Here is a 15,609-nt window from a genome sequence, read left to right on the forward strand (position 1 = left end):
TGTCATGGCCATGAGGGGCTATTGACAAAGCTAATGGTGGCTTTGGGGTAGGGAGGGAACAGAGAAGGACCAGGGATTATTGCGAGCTGGAAAGAAGATCTGACAAATTTGCACTTTGCGTCAGACCTTAGGGAGCAGTTGTAAAGTCTTGGTCAATGCTATGACTTTTATGAGCTCTGTTTCCCTTGAGGAAATGGGCAGCAAGTGGAAGAGGGGGATATAGGACTAAGTGGGCCCATTCATTCATTCATGGTTTCATTCCTGAAACATGTATAAGGCACCAGACTTATACAAGTTTGGAGACCAGCACAGTCTCGTGAGTGATTCAGGTTGATATTGATTCAGCCTTGACTGGAGGAGGAAGCCTGGACCATACCTGCCCTTTCCAAGCTGGGTTCCAACCCTTCAGACCATTTTGCCAAGTTATCAATCATTTTAGAGACATGACTGGTTTATTTTATATTTTATGTAAGTGCAAAGACAGTGTTTCTGAGTCTGAGATCTCTCATTCCTTGTTATCTTTGGATTTTCCTCTTCACCCTTTAAGGAGGTACTTGCTCCCATGTATAGTCAAAGACTGGGCTGCAGAATAGACTTCACCCAGTGATGACTCCATCCAGCTGTGTGGGCTAAGTGTGCTTTGGGGTGGGCTCCAGGGTCAAATGCCAGGCTTCCAATCCTAAGTGCACTGTGACTGGTTACAAAACTCCAGGCTGGATGCTTCCAGTCAACGAGGCCCAATGTCCTCCTCTAAAAAATTGGCTTTGTTGAAAATAGCACCCTATTGGATGCTTCTGGGAAGTATGAGATGAATCTGGAGCCATTAAAAAATAGTCCTTGGCTGGATACACTCTCAATGGATATCAGCTGCCATTGTTGGGAGTCCTTTTTTTTTTTTTTTTTTTTTCTTTTTAATCTAGCAATTGACTAAAAACAATCTAAAGCCCTTGAATGTAGTGATCCCATCAGTGTAAGGTTGGGCAGTAATGTTTAAAGCCTGAGGGCACGAGGTTCCAGGGAAAATCGAAGAATCAGACTCAGAAGCCTGAGATATAAACTTTGCAAGATGCTCATCCTTCCAGAGAACCCTACAGCCTTAGGGCTCTACTTGTCAAGTCTGTCATCCATTTGACTCAAACCCACAAACTTTTGTTCCTCTAGTCATCCAAAAAAAAAAGAAAAAAGAAAAAAAAAAGATCACTATTGTCTTCCTGACTCAGGAATTCAGTTATCCCCCTTGGAGCCTCCTCTGATTTCTTAAATGCAGCCCAGGCTTTGAAGCCCTCAGGCTATTCATGTGGGTGACAAGATGAATTTCTTCTTGTCATTGACATTGTCATTACAGGAAATCTCATTTTTCTTAGCCAGGAGCTTACAATCCTGTTAAACTGGAATGGGAAAGGAGGTGCCTTGGTGATTGCACGTTTCCTTATTTTTTTGGAGTAAAAGCCAGATCATTGTTTTGAAGGGCCAAGAGCTGGCCGTCTCCCCTGCTCTGGTTGTGCCCACCAAGACGCGTAAGAATCTTGCAGCTGATGGAAATGCATGGGGCAGGTCCACTCCCCAGAGACGCCCTTGCAGCTCCATCCAAGCTGTCTCGCGAAATCGCAAATTTGAACTTGAGGGTTCAGGAGGCACCTCCATGAATGGGCATAGACCCTGCCTTCTTCTCCGTGACTCCTCTGTGACTTTGCATCACCTCTGGCTGGAGAGAGGGCTGCTCCCTATGGTTCAGAGCCTTTTTATTCACGGCTTCTTATGTCACCGACTTCGCCTCATCGGCTGAAAACAAATTGCACAACCTAAAAGTTGAGAATTATGTTTTAGTATCAGACGTGCTGAGGACTTAAGCCCAGGAGGCAGGCTCTCGGAGAGGGGCTGTTCTGAAGCGGTAAGGAAGGAGCCAAGATATACAGGAGTTTTTATAAAAACAAAACCAAAAGCAGGTAGTCAGAACATCAAAAGATTACTGTTTTTTAAAAAATTATGGAAATATAATTGATTTACAATGTCATGTTAGATTCAGGTGTACAACAAAGTGATTCAGGTGTGCGTGTGTGTGTGTGTACTCTTTTTCAGATTCCCTTCCTTTATGGGATTCCCTTCCTTTATGGATTATTACAAAATACTTAATATATGGTCCCCTGTGCTCTACAGTAGGTCCTTGTTGGTTTTCTGTTTTATCGATAGCAGTGTGTATCTATGAATCCCATTCTCTGGACACCTCAGGTTAATGAATTTACTGCTTTTCTCTGTATGGGAAGATACAAGTCTGGGCTCATTGAAATCATTCCTTTGATATGCACCTTAACTGTTTAGGACACGGATCCCTTTTTTTTTCCCCATCCTGAATCCCCTCAGACTGCACAGTCGGTTGGGGACGGGGGAGGGCTGCAGTGGCTTGATTGCCGCAAGGTCTTTGTTTACGGATCAAGCAGGTGGCGTTCTTCGTCCACAGTCTGTACGAAGAAGAATTGTGGATTTCCATGAGTCCTCACCATTCCTCCTTTGAATGCATCCTAACTGCATCCTTTCCCACTCTCCCTTCTGCTTTGCCGTCTCACCTTTCTCACCTTTTCGGATAACTTCTAAAATGCAATCCAGAGCATATTGTTTTTTCTGCTCAGGATCCTCCAGCATGAGTTGCTGACTTCCTTTAAGACAAAGTTCACACCCCCAGCGTAGTATCCAAGGGCAGCCATGTGTGTGTGCACGTGGCTGGTGGGTCTCCACCGCCTGTGCTGTCCTGCCTGCTGTTCTTACTGAGCTGCTCAGGCTCAAACGCCTCTTTAGCAGCATTTTCCAGTTCTCCCACCCTCAGTTCCTCTCTCCTGGACCTGCTTTGGTACAGGGGGGAACCAGGAGTGCTTGGGGGCACATACTGAGTCTTACTCCTCTGTAGTTGCAACGCTCAGCCCAGCTCCCGGAACCAAGTAAGTGCTCATCAATAAGCCATCTCTCGACTGCCTGGCATTCTGACTGCCCTTCCTTTCCTTGGCAGGGAAATAGCGGCCTCCCTGCTCTTTAGCCCATGCTATTAGGGCTGGCCTCCCTTTTCCTGGTGGATGTATTTATATGTATTTTATATGCAGCAGGGTTCATCTCCCAAGACCAAGGCGAGCCACGTTTATCATCAGGGTTTCCCTCCAAGAAAAGTCACTTCTGGTTTTAATTTGTTCCTTTGCCTTCAGGGATCCAGCCATTTGTGGAAGAGGGCAGAGTACAGGGCCCTCCCCCAACTTGGAGGTGAGCTCAACTCCAATTTCACATCTCGGCCTCTGCAGCGCCCCCTCCTGGCCACCCCCGGGGGCAGTGCTAAGCCAGGGCCTGTGCCAGGCACCTGGGCGCAGAGTCCGCAAAGGAGGCCCCGCCCTCCAGGAGCTTGCGGTCTTGGTCTTGGGGCTGAGGTAGGCCAGCAGTTACGGGGAAGGGCCCCCGTTGTCACAGCAAAACTGCAGCCCCTCAGCTTGCTTCAGAGGCTGGGTCTTTGCAGGTCCCGCGTGACCGCGCGGAGGTACGTTACAGAGCCTTGTCCCTTCTCCTCCTCCTCCATTCCTGCAATTGCTCACTCACCAAACTTCTTGGGTTTGAGAAACTTCCTACGGAGGCAGAACAGTGTCTGCACTGAGAACAAAAGCCTTGTCTCCCAACTGCCCTCTCCGGCTTGATTTGTGACGTCAGAGGAGGCCCAGAAGAGAATCCCTGGAGGGCAGAGAACATTCCTCAGCCCTGCTGCTCAGAGACTTAGTTCTGTGACTATTTTCCGAGTTCTCTACCATATTTGTGGCCTCACCACCCTCCAGGCCCCTGGCTGAGAAGCCGGAGTGTCACTGTTCACTCACCCGCTGCTTCTACACCTCTCTGTGTCTCTGGAAGTTCCTTCCGTTCTGTCCACCCTCTTAGCCTCCTACTCACAACCGCCAGCATCTCGCTCCCGCTCCCTCTGGATCTGTCCTGAGATGGGGCTGGTCTTATCATCCAGTGTTCAGAAACCTCCAGGGTTCCCACATCCTGAACAAGGCCTTGGTGAGATATCTTTTCCATTTATTTACTCCAAGGTTCTTTTACGCATTCTTTTTTCTTTTGTTTTTTGTTTTAGGGCCACACCTGCGGCATAGGGAGGTTCCCAGGGCAGGGGTCCAATCGGAGCCACAACTGCCAGCCTATACCAGAGCCACCGAAACACCAGATCCGAGCCCTATCTGGGACCTACACAACAGCTCACGGCAACTCCAGATCCTTAACCCACTGAGCGAGGCCAGGGATCGAACCCACAACCTCATGGTTCCTAATCAGATTTGTCTCCGCCGCATCATGACAGGAACTCCCTTTTACACATTCTTGGCACCGCCAAAAAGAACCCTGCCAGCCACTCCCCACCCATAGCCTACACGTCACTCTTTTTCTTGAGTGTGCGTGTTCCCCTGGCCCCAGAACTCCCTGGGCCTTCTTACTCCCATGGCCAAAACCAGTTCTGTGTCACCCCCTCTTCAAAGGGTCCCTTCCCATCCGTCCTCTCACCCCTCCCCTCTTCCCTAGGATTTTAGCCCTGTGTCCCTTCCCCCACAGGACTCGAGACCAGCTTCCCCCAAGACAGCGCTGCCTATTGGTAACTAGCTTCTGAGGGCAGGTTCCTTGAGTTGCAGGGCCCTGAAAACGTGTTGGATAAACCTGCAAAGGGGTGACTGAACAAACGAGGGTGCGACTTATCTCGCTGTGTCTTATCCAGTCTGGAACCGTCTTATCTGTAGCAGTGTCCATTCTTGTCTATGCACAGGCTGGCCGTTCAGAGACCAGATGAGCGAGAATGGTGGTTATCCTCGTTTCCTCTCCCCTTCCTTTCACGCCTCCTGCCCCCCTTCTCTTCTGCCTTCTCCCCTCCTCCACCCAAGGCCTGTTCGTTCTGTGTTCCTTTCCAGGGAGTAAGCCAGGGAAATAAGAGAAGGTGTAACATGAGCCCAACTCTGCAGCTCCCAGGTAGCGGTGCTGGGAAGTAGCTTGGTGGGAGAGAAGCATCCTAGTTCCCACATCCCAGCTGGATGGTGCACCTCGAAACCAAGAGGCCCAGGGTGTGATGCAAGTTGCTTCAAGTCACCGCACAGGACCCACAGGCGCCAAGACCTTATCGGAGATGAGTTTCTGCCATCCCTGTGGATGCCTCAGAGTCGGTGGCATGAATCACGTGATGATTTCCAATTTCTCCGCTCCGCCTCCCAAGGGGCCCTGTCTCCAAAGCCCCTTTGATCGTCTGATGATCCCCAGGGGAAAATCTCTCTCCTCCCACCTTCCCAGGGTGTCAGGGGTCTTGGGGGTGAATCCAGCTCTGCCTGTATCCAGCAGGGTGACCTTGGACATGTCACAGCATCTGTCCGGGCCCCCATTTCCTCCTCAGCGTCACAGGGAATTAGACCCGATGATGAGCTTTTACTTCCAGAGATGCAACCCGTCTCTGCACTGCCCTGTGGTCCTAACTATTGTGTAACATGCCACCAGTAGCGCTCTACTGCTCTGGATCTATTTTAAAAATAGAAGGTAAAGCAGGGTCAGTGTCACCCTCACCTTCTCAAATTTCCAGATTCCTTGCGAGTTGAGGCAGCAGGGAGGTTTCTGCAGGCACAAGACCTGGCTACCTCTGTAGAAGTGAGAGATGTGCAGAATCATCTTTCATTGAATGACTTCGTAAGAATAAAGACCTGCCAGCCCCAGGGCCAGGTCACCCCCAGGGTCCCTTCCAGCGCCAGCATCCTGGTTCCCACATCCCAGCTGGATGGTGCACCTCGAAACCAAGAGGCCCAGGGTGTGATGCAAGTTGCTTCAAGTCACCGCACAGGACCGTTAGTGGAACTGAGGCTGGAGCCTCCTTCCAGACCATTGCACCAGAGACTCTCATCAGGACCTGTGGGAACGTGGGCTGCCGGGGAGGCGTGGGGCGGGGTGACGTTTCCTCTTTCCTTCCCAAAGGGCTAGACCTCCCCAATCCCAGAAGGGCCCTTGTCTTGGGCTTTGAACAAAAATGAGAGCCGTGAAACCAAAGCTGCCCCCTCCCTCTGGTGTGCCTGACATGGTGATCCCTGGTCCTGCCCTCAGCTGTCAGCTTCCTTCCCCGTGATCCCCAGGACCACCCATGCAGACAGGAAGGGCGCTGAGCCCACTCCCCACTCCGGGCCTGTCAGTTGTAATGGCGAGGCCGGTCATCCATCTTGAGAGGTGGTGGGGAGAAATGTATTATATTTACATTCTTCTACATTGAGCTGGAACCTGGGCCCAGCAGGCCTTGGGGGAGGGGCCAGGACGAGGGGAAAGGGAAGCTGGGAGTCGTTGGCCTGAGGAGAGGAGGGGGCGGGAGGGGGTGGCCAGCCAGGCAGGATTGCTGGTGGAGGGGATGGGTTGGCTCCAGACAAAGAGAAACCTGAGAGGGAGGGATTAGTCTGCAAAAACCTGCAAGAGGGGGGCCTCAAGCTTTCGAGGGAATCTCCAATATCAAACCCTTTTCCTGAAGAGCTTACTAAGAAGGACTTCAAGCGTAGCCCCCCCCCCCGCCCCGCCTCCAGTGCCAAGGGGAGGGGAGAAAGCTGGCCCTGGAGCAGGCCATGACATTAATCATCACTGTCCCCAATCCCAGAGCGGGGCTTCAAAGCTCCTTTGCCGCAGACCCTTCTCAACCCTGGTGAGGTGTTTCCCTCAGGGCCTGATGGGGAGGAAATTCTTTAGTTGCTTTAAGAGCTGCGAGCAAAGGCCTCTGGACACGCTCAGCCTTTGGCTTCTACAGAGTGGAATTTGGCATAACAGTATAGGCTGGAATTACTCCTGTAAGAGGAGTTCAGCGACAAGATTCAAAAGAATCTCTTGATGAAGTTTTATCACCATTTTATCAAATATAGGAGTGATTCAGCTGGAGATTACTCACTAAATTGTGAAGGGAGCTTCCTGAGGGCAGGATTTGTGGCTTATTCCTTCACAGCACCTGACCAAAGGGCCTGATATACAGTGGGTGCTCAATAAATGTTCGATGATGAAGGAAGAAGAATAGCGAATGAAAGAGGTGAACCTGTAGTGAGGACCTTGAAGACCAAGTGGCAGTTGGATTCTACAGACATCATCCTGTGTCAGAGCTCTGCAGACACCTCAGCGGTATTGATTGAGCTGAGACAGTCTGCCTCTTGCCCCCTCCTCCCAGGGGCCAAGATTCCTGATTTTGAGGTGATTTGAATTAGGAGATGCTATCCCCCTAAGAGCAAATCTCCAGCTCTGTTGACTTGTAAAATTATCCAGGTAGGTCAGGCAAAATATCCTCATGTAATAGTCAGCAACTGCTATGATGATGCTTTGTAACAAATATCCCCACAGTCTCAGTGACTTTCAAATGAGACAGAGAATAAAGAACAATGGAAAGAGTTGGCACCAGCCCTCATTGAGTAAAAGTGATCAAGTAAAATGATCAAGTAAAAGTGGCCACTGAGGCTTCCGGTAGAGCAGTGACTTAAGTGACACTCAAGATTATTTCCAACTCTTATTTTCTTTGGCCATGGACAGCAGGGACCACACTGGGTAATTTCCAAGTTCCCAAGAGACTGATGTAGAAAACTAATCCCAAGGCTGCCTTAGCTGTAAGCCATGAAACATTCCAGAATATCTGCACGACATCCGTGCTGAACCTGTGTATTCTGTCGCAAAACTCTGAGTGTGTGCGCTACAAGGCAGTGGCTCAGAGAACCAGGAAATTCCTTTCCCTGAGCCATCCTGTTTATACAAACTGACTCATCCTACTGGATAATCAGGCACCTGCCATCTTCTCCAGATGCCATTTAAACATAATTCAGGCAGCATCCAGGGTCTCATTTCAGTATTTCTGGGAAGGAGGGTGAGTCACAGGTCATGTCTCTCTTTTTCTTTTGAAGCACACATTGCTTGTCATTATCTGTGCCGGGAGTCCCTTTCCCCATGAATACTTAAGAGAAAAGTCATGAGTGTATTTGGGTATCATACTTGGAAGCCTCTGTACGTATAGGAGATGCCCACTTAGTGCTTGAGAAATGAGTGAGTGAATGAATGAATGGCAGCAGTGTTTGGGGTTAAAATACCGAAAATTCTGTCGCATTTTTCTTCTGCTCTATCAGCCAGGGAGCTCGGAGTGAACTTAGTTGTTCAACTATAGCCCAATTATTGTCCTTAGAGTTTGCACACTTGTTTCTCTCTCCTTTCTCTGTTCTTTGGTTCCTTTTTTCTAAAATGCCATAAACCAACTTAGGTGTTTTTTTTTCATTGCCTTCAGCCCAATCCTCTGCAAAGATGTAAAGGCAAAGGAATAAAGCGAAAAGACGTAGTCAGGGATCTGTTGCTTGGGAATATCTCTTCAATCTTGACTATTTTCAGTGCCTTTCCACCTCACTGACTGCATTACCCCCTCCCAGATGGGCAGTTGGGAGGATGGATGGACTGATGGATGGATGGATGGATGGTGGGAAGGATGGATGAGTAATTGGCCTTCACATCCCATTTTGCAGATGGAGAAGGTAAACAAGAGTGAGTAAGCCAGGCCATTCATTTGTTCACTCCATAAACATTGGCTGGAAGTTCACCAGCTTGGTCTCTGAAAATCAGAAATGAATCTCACAAACTCAATCCTCTCTACTTTTAAGAGGTTGAACTAGGTCCACTTATGTAAGATTTTTGAGGTGCCCTAGATGCAGGGCAGACAGGAGCAATGGCACAGAAAACCTTGGGGATAGCTGTGATGTGCCAGCTGAGGGAGACATGTTGGGGGTGGGTTGGAGTGAAGACACTTGGGGAAGGGAGGGAAAGTACGTACAGGTAAATGGTGATGCTGGTACCAATAAAATTCATTCTCTGACAAAATGATGAGAAATCAGACTGGAAAAGACCCAGTGAAGGAGACCAGGTGGAGGGAGGGGCTGCCCTTGCCCTAGGGTTGGATATTTGCGTTTTGGGTGTTGAATGTGGTGCGCATCAAGAGCTATCTTTGTTTCCCACCTTCATTGATAACTAGGTGTGTGGCTTCCCTTTGGGAGATTATCTCACCCCTTGGAGGCTGTATTCTCATTTTTGAAATGGAGATGATACCTGACCTTGAAGATTCTTCTGTGGACCAGAGTGCATGCTGCCTTATGTGGCAGATGATCAGGAATCACGGGTTGAACCTCCATGACCTCTGAGGGTTTGGAGTTTTGTTCAGAGGACATGAAAGAGGCACAATGGGTGTATTTTCCCAGAAGACCATAGTATCCAGGCCTTTAAGGCTCCTGTGACTGAGAACCACGTTCTCCTGACTTTTTCTGTGGCCATCAATGAGATTCATGTCTGAAGAGTCCCACGACCCTAGCCTCTGTATCCTGCTAGCAACCTAAGAGCAGCTGTTCTAAATAGACTTTTAGTTCGAATTGCAGGACTCTCAAGAGGTTATTGGTCCTTCCTTCTACATCCGAAGGAGTTAGTACTTCACAATTCATTGGGAGTGAGGAAAAGTGGGGACCATGTCTCCCTTAGTTACAAAGAAATGAAGAAAACGTGCCCGATCTGTCCTGGAGCTGCGTTGATTTGTGTGCGGTAAACTCTTAATACTTAAGCTGAGACTTCAAGCCTGGTCTTTCCTGTTATGATTTCCAGGGTTTCTGAATTGAGCCCGATGCATTTATATAAACCCCAGGTGACTTATGCAGATTGAAAGGGAATTCCACTCATTGTCTTTATTTCCTAAGTAGTTTGTGGATTTAGATCAGTGGATTGGCAGGAGAGAGCTTAACAACCGAACATACAGCAAAGCTTTAGATGCTTTTTCTCACTTGTTCTTCAAGTCAAGCCCTATGGTCTTGAGTCTCTGAAACCTCCACAGGCCCAAGGATGAGAACAAGTTACTCCTGCCCTGGTCCTCATGGCACTCTGTTAATGCCGTCGGTAGAGGTCTAGCTCTAAGGCACGGCCAGGATTTACTTACCTGCCCATCTTCTCCACTGCATCCTGTGAGATCTTGGAAGGATGACCTAGTCATCTCTTTATCTTTGTTTCCTAGCAACGAGCATGGTATCCAGTATATAGAGGTGCTTAATAAATTCCTGTTGGATGAAGGAGTAAATGAATCAATAAATGAATAGTGAATGATAGACATTGAGAACCTGCTTACACTTCTGTCAAGACTTCTACTGTTCTCCTAAGCAATAGAGGTCCACACCGAGGAACCAGGTCATGTGCCTTCTTCTCTTCTTTATGTCTTACTGTTTACATGGTCTGTCAAGACTTGCAATTCTTTTTTACACCAGACACACTCGGTGCTGAGCACAGTTGGCTCCCCTTGCCCTTAAGAAGGGGATTGCATGGCACAGCCTGGAAATTACGGGCTGATGAAATAACAGCAATGACTTCCCTTGCTGTGTTTGTACCTAAATGTTTATATGAATGGGCTCTTTCCAGCTGACTCTTTTCAGGAGCCACCTTCTGAGTGAGCTGACAAACTCCTACCAATGTGTTCCTGAAGCCTTCCCTTGCCTTCCTTGTTAGTGCTTCCCGACAGGGAAGGTTCTGAAGCCTCCAGCTCTTCATCCCCTTGAGCAGACTATGTTGCTTTTACTAAAATATAGGACCTGGGGGGCGGGGGGGAAGGCTATAATCATTGTCATGAGAATTAGACACTCCTAACTGACCGGTTTTATAATCACCTTTCTTCAAAACCTTCTGTACCGGTGACAGCGCTGAGAACCTTCTTCTGCACGTTAGCACGTCGTGGCCCCAATGCCCTTTGCCATCACCGAGCACCATGATTCCCATTCACATGTTTGCATCGTCCGCCTCTTTTGGTGTTTGTTTTATGTTTACAGCTGGTGACAGTAAGTTTGTGTTTATGAAACCAGATAACCTCTGAACACCTGCTATGGGGTAGGCACCACGCAAAATTGTGGGGCCTTGGGAGAGAGTCCAAAAAGTCTGTGGGCTCAAGGGGCTCACCAGTCCGGGAGCAAGTCAAAGAAACAAGTAGGGCCACACGTGCAAGGCATTATGGGAGTGAGGAGAGGTGCCCAGGGCTCTCCGTTCTGCCTGGGAGAGGGGGTGGGGACCCGGGGTAAGGGAGAGCCTTCAGAAAGAAGGATAGGTGTGGCCTGAACCTGAAATATAAATGGTAATCCATCCAGCAGATCAGAAGAGGAGGAGAATGACAGATTGCAGTGGCACGCACAAAGGCTCAGAAATGTGGGGAAGTCCACATGGTTTTGAAATGGTTGGAAAGCAGGCAGAGTGGATTTGCAAACACACTGGCTCGGCGTCAGCCCCCGAGCACAGAGGACATGCGTCTGGAAAAAGAACTGTTAGTGTCAGATCACAAAGGGTCTTGAATGCCACGCCAAGGATCTGGATGTTATGGTGTGTGTATGTGCATATGCGTGCGTGTGTGCGCGCGTGTGCATGCACGCGCATGTGTACGCATATGTGGGTTGGGACCCTAGATCTATTCATTGAAGAATTTTAAATCAATGAACAACAAAGCAAAGTTGTATTCTGTGAAGAGCTTTTCCACCCAGTCCTGGCCAGTCCATTTTATCCTACCAAATATACTGTTTTCTCCTTTAAGCAGGTTGTCTTGAAATGTCCTGCCTGGATGCCATCTTATTTAGTTGAATCCCCTCCTTCTTGTTATTTTAACCTAAGCCTGAGTAATCAAGGCCAAGATTGTAATTGCCTCCGGCATTAGGCAGCACAGGGCTGGTAGTTGCATATTTTCAAAGGAGCCTGGCCGCTGGGCTGGAGGAAACCACTGGCATGTATGCCTGCAAGGGTTTCCAGTCTTCGTGCTTACAGCTTGGCATTTCTGGAGCACTGTACAACAGGCTCTGTACAGATTTAGCTGAAAATCAACTTCTGAATTCCTCCCTAATTGGCTTGGCCATGTTTAATCTGTTATTGGTCAAGCCAAGCTGGCTTCTATTATGCAGTGTGCTGAGGGTTTCCGGCGTTGCTCTTTGCCTTGTGGAGGCTGGCTGTTTTTAGAAGCCAATCTTGATGTTGGCAAAGGCTGGTATCGCTTGTGTTCTCCAGAGTCACCCCAGAAGGACACCCCTCTGGTACAGCATTTAGATCTTTGACCCCGAAAAGTAAGTCTTGGGTTTGGCATCGGTATACTAGAGGTTATGGTTTTATATTTTTCTCTCCCCAAGATGAAACAAAGCTTCCTATTTGTTTCTGCCTCTTTGGGTTAATTCCTGGAAATCTGCAGTGTACCCCGTCCAAGCAGGCAACACCTGTAGCAACAGAACATCTTCTGAGACTGGTTTCTCTTGGCCCAGGATACCCCGCAGTGACATCAGAGGAGGGACAGAAGTGTGCTGTCACTGGCCTTTGCTGGGTCCACGCTCTTAAGGGTCCCGAGCACCTAGACGTGTCTGGCGAGGGGAAAGAGGAGAGGCAAGTTATGGGGTTTATAATTTATGGGCACTATTAGCATCGAATCACCACTGGAAGTTGTGCCCACAGAGAAGGACCAAGGGGTCCTGTGTCTGGAGAGTGTGTGCGATGGAGAAGCAAACCACCAGGGCAGCCCCAGGGGAGAGGGGTCATACCTGCCTTTGAAGTGCCTGTGAAGAGAAGTCCAGTAAGTGGAGAGTCCTGTTTTTCCTGTGGTCCTGGAAGGACATTGGATTCCGGAGTGCCATTTGCATGAGTGTGGAGAGGGCTGCTTGCCGTCTAGCTTTATAGTCACTCAGAGGTAACTGGCCCTTTTCCCTCTCCCATCAGTCTCCTTGCTAAATCCTCGTGGGGGCTTTGGAGAGTTAAAGAGTTCTGCTGGAGGAAGTCACATATGAGAGGAACATTTGCCCTGTAGACCTGAGCCCGTTTGAATCAAGAAGACAACTTAGAACTCCGTAAATAAAGATCGGTTCCTGTAGATACTTAAATACAGACATGCGTTTTACAGGTTTTAGGAGACTTGTCTAACATCTGTTTTGCTTTCTTTGTTAATTCATCCCCCTCCGCCCCCGCTTGCCCTCACCCCACCCCTGATGCTAAAGCGAATTCCTCAGCAAAGCCTCCTTTCGAAGACGTGGTAGCCCCTGCATTTTGAGCTGGCTCCCAGAGCCTGTTTGTGATGATTTCTTCTCCCCTGTCGCTGGCTAGCTAGCAAGGTGGTCCTTCCAAGGACCCGACCTTGACAGATCGGTGCCTCCTGGTGCATCTTGTCCCCAGCCGGCAGCTGATGATCTTCTAGGGCCTGACGAGAACCCACTGGGTGTCACGGACTGGTGACCGTGATAGAGCTGGATCGGCAGGAGCTCTAGCCCTTGACTGTGGGCCTGAGCAAACTGCCAAATCAAAAGCAGTTGTGCTGGGTGAAGTTCTCTGCATGCTCTCTGTCTCAAAGCTTCTGCTGCGGTTCGATTTTTCCCTGTGTAAATAGCTTTTTATGTTATTAATGTATGTATTTATTTTAAGTTTGGATCCCGGTTTTTCATCCTTTATGTGGATGTCCTAGAATCTTGAAGCTTGTCCAAGAGCGTCATGGCATCACGGGCAATCCCACCTAAAGGGAATTTAAACCAGTGTCTTCGACTTAAGGGTGAGGGTGAGAAGCCCATGGACACAGGAACTGTGGCTAGTGAGAAACACGACCAGGGCTAGAAGTCAGACCTCCTGACTTTCATTCAGTGTTTACCCCTTAAATATGTGTCTATTTAAGGTGTACATTGCAGCCATTGCACGTGTTGCTGTTTACACCAATAAGAGTTATGATACACAAGGCAGCAATGGGTAACATTAGTGAGCAGTTATTAAGTGGCAGATGTTGTTCTCAGCACTTTGTATACACAGCATCATTCACCCTTAGGACAACCTCTTAGGCAGCTCTCATTAGTAGCCTCAATTTACAAGTGGAATAACTAAGACAGGGAGAAATTAGGTCCCTTGCCTTAGGAAGTCGGGAAGTCCTGTTAGACTGACTTTCTGAGACTCGGGATTGACTTTGCAGCAGCAAGTAGGTACTGAGCCCCTGCGACCATGGAGCCCTGCCTTTCTAGCGGGAAATAGTGGCATGTGAGTAGATGAGTCATGGCAGCACTGGTGGTGGCTGTAACAGAGTGGGAATGGGGCGGGCTTCACCAAGGACAAGATGCTTGAGTGTTCTTGGGGCACGTTCCAGATGTTTACACCTTAAATATGTAAGGTGTAAACATCTGGTTCCAGACATTTGCCAGCTGGAGAATGAGTGCTTTGCACCCGTGATGGGAAGGAGAAATCCGGAGGCTGGGAAACTCAGAGCCCTGAGGCCTGTGGGGGGATGTTAGGAGGTGGGGCTGGAGAGGCCGGTTGGGAGCAGATGGCTAAGTGTCTGTGTCCCAAGGTAAGGAATCTGGATTCTATCTGGCAAACGCAGGGGAGCCAACAGAAATGCTTATGGGTAGGTGAGTGCCTGGATCAGGTTCCCAGGGGGTTTGGGGCTGGGGAGATGTACAAGTGTGGGAAGACGTGTGACAAGGAAACCAGGTTAGACGTGGTTGCAGTTGTCCAGGTGGAAATGAAGGAGGTTTGGGCTCCTTATAGCCATCTGATTGGCACAGGCTGCCTCCACCCCTTTGTCCACACTGCTTCCAGGGCTTGGGAGGCTCTCTTTCATGAACTCTGCCTGCAAGACAGCCCTGGCCTTCAAGTGGAAGCTTCAGTGTCCATGTGCAGACAGCCCTTAGTCCTCACCCTGAGGAGGCTGGGGTTCTCTCCTTCCGGTCTCCGTGTTCTCCAGCACGTCCTTCCTTCTCCCGGGGCACACACAAAATCTCGTGGGCATTTCCTTGTGCATTTCTCTCTTCTGCTTCACACTCAGCTCCTCAAAGGCAGGTCCAGACCTTTGCCTCCTTAAATACATGGCACACTGCCTGACATTTGGTGAGTTCCCAATATAAGTGTGACGGCGAATTCACTTTCTAAATAAAGGCAGCGAGTATGGATAGGGAAAGAAGAGGCCAAGTTCGAGGGATGATTTTTAAGTTACTTTTAACTTAAAGTAAATCCAGCCTGCTTTTATTTACTGCTTTTATAAATAAAGTTTTATTGGAACACAACCAAACCCATTGGTCTATGTTTGTCTGTAGCTGCTCTCATTCTACGATGGCAGACTTAAGTCATTGTGGCAAGACCATATGAAAACCTTACTATCTGCTTGGCCATAAAAAAGAGTGAAATACTGCCATTTGTGGCGGCAGCAGGGATGGACCTAGAGATTACCATACTAAGTGAAGTAAGTCAGACAGAGAGAGACGAATACCATATGATATCATTTGTATGTTGAATCTAAAAAATAATATAAATGAACTTATTTTTGGAGTTCCTGTTGTGGCGCAGTGGTTAATGAATCCAACTAGAAACCATGAGGTTGAGGGTTCAATCCCTGGCCTTGCCCAGCAGGTTAAGGATCTGGCGTTGCGGTGAGCTGTGGTGTAGGTGTGGCTCTGGCGTAGGCCGGTGGCTACAACTCCAATTCGACCCCTAGCCCGGGAACCTCCATATGCCACGGGAGCAGCCCTAGAAGAGGCAAAAAGACCAAAAAAAAAACTTATTTTTTAAAATTTATTTATCTTTTGTCTTTTTGTGTTTTCTAGGGCCACACCCTTGGCATAT

At 48.7% G+C, this 15,609-nt stretch overlaps 1 protein-coding gene across 1 annotated transcript in view; it reads left to right on the forward strand.

Moving 5' to 3' along the window:
- The window catches only part of ANO2 (anoctamin 2), a 346,820-nt gene that overhangs the window by 314,626 nt on the left and 16,585 nt on the right, over positions 1 to 15,609 (forward strand). The gene's annotated exons all lie outside the window — the stretch shown is intronic.

The sequence above is a fragment of the Phacochoerus africanus genome, chromosome 7 (assembly GCF_016906955.1).
Source record: "Phacochoerus africanus isolate WHEZ1 chromosome 7, ROS_Pafr_v1, whole genome shotgun sequence".
NCBI classification, from domain to species: Eukaryota; Metazoa; Chordata; class Mammalia; order Artiodactyla; family Suidae; genus Phacochoerus; species Phacochoerus africanus.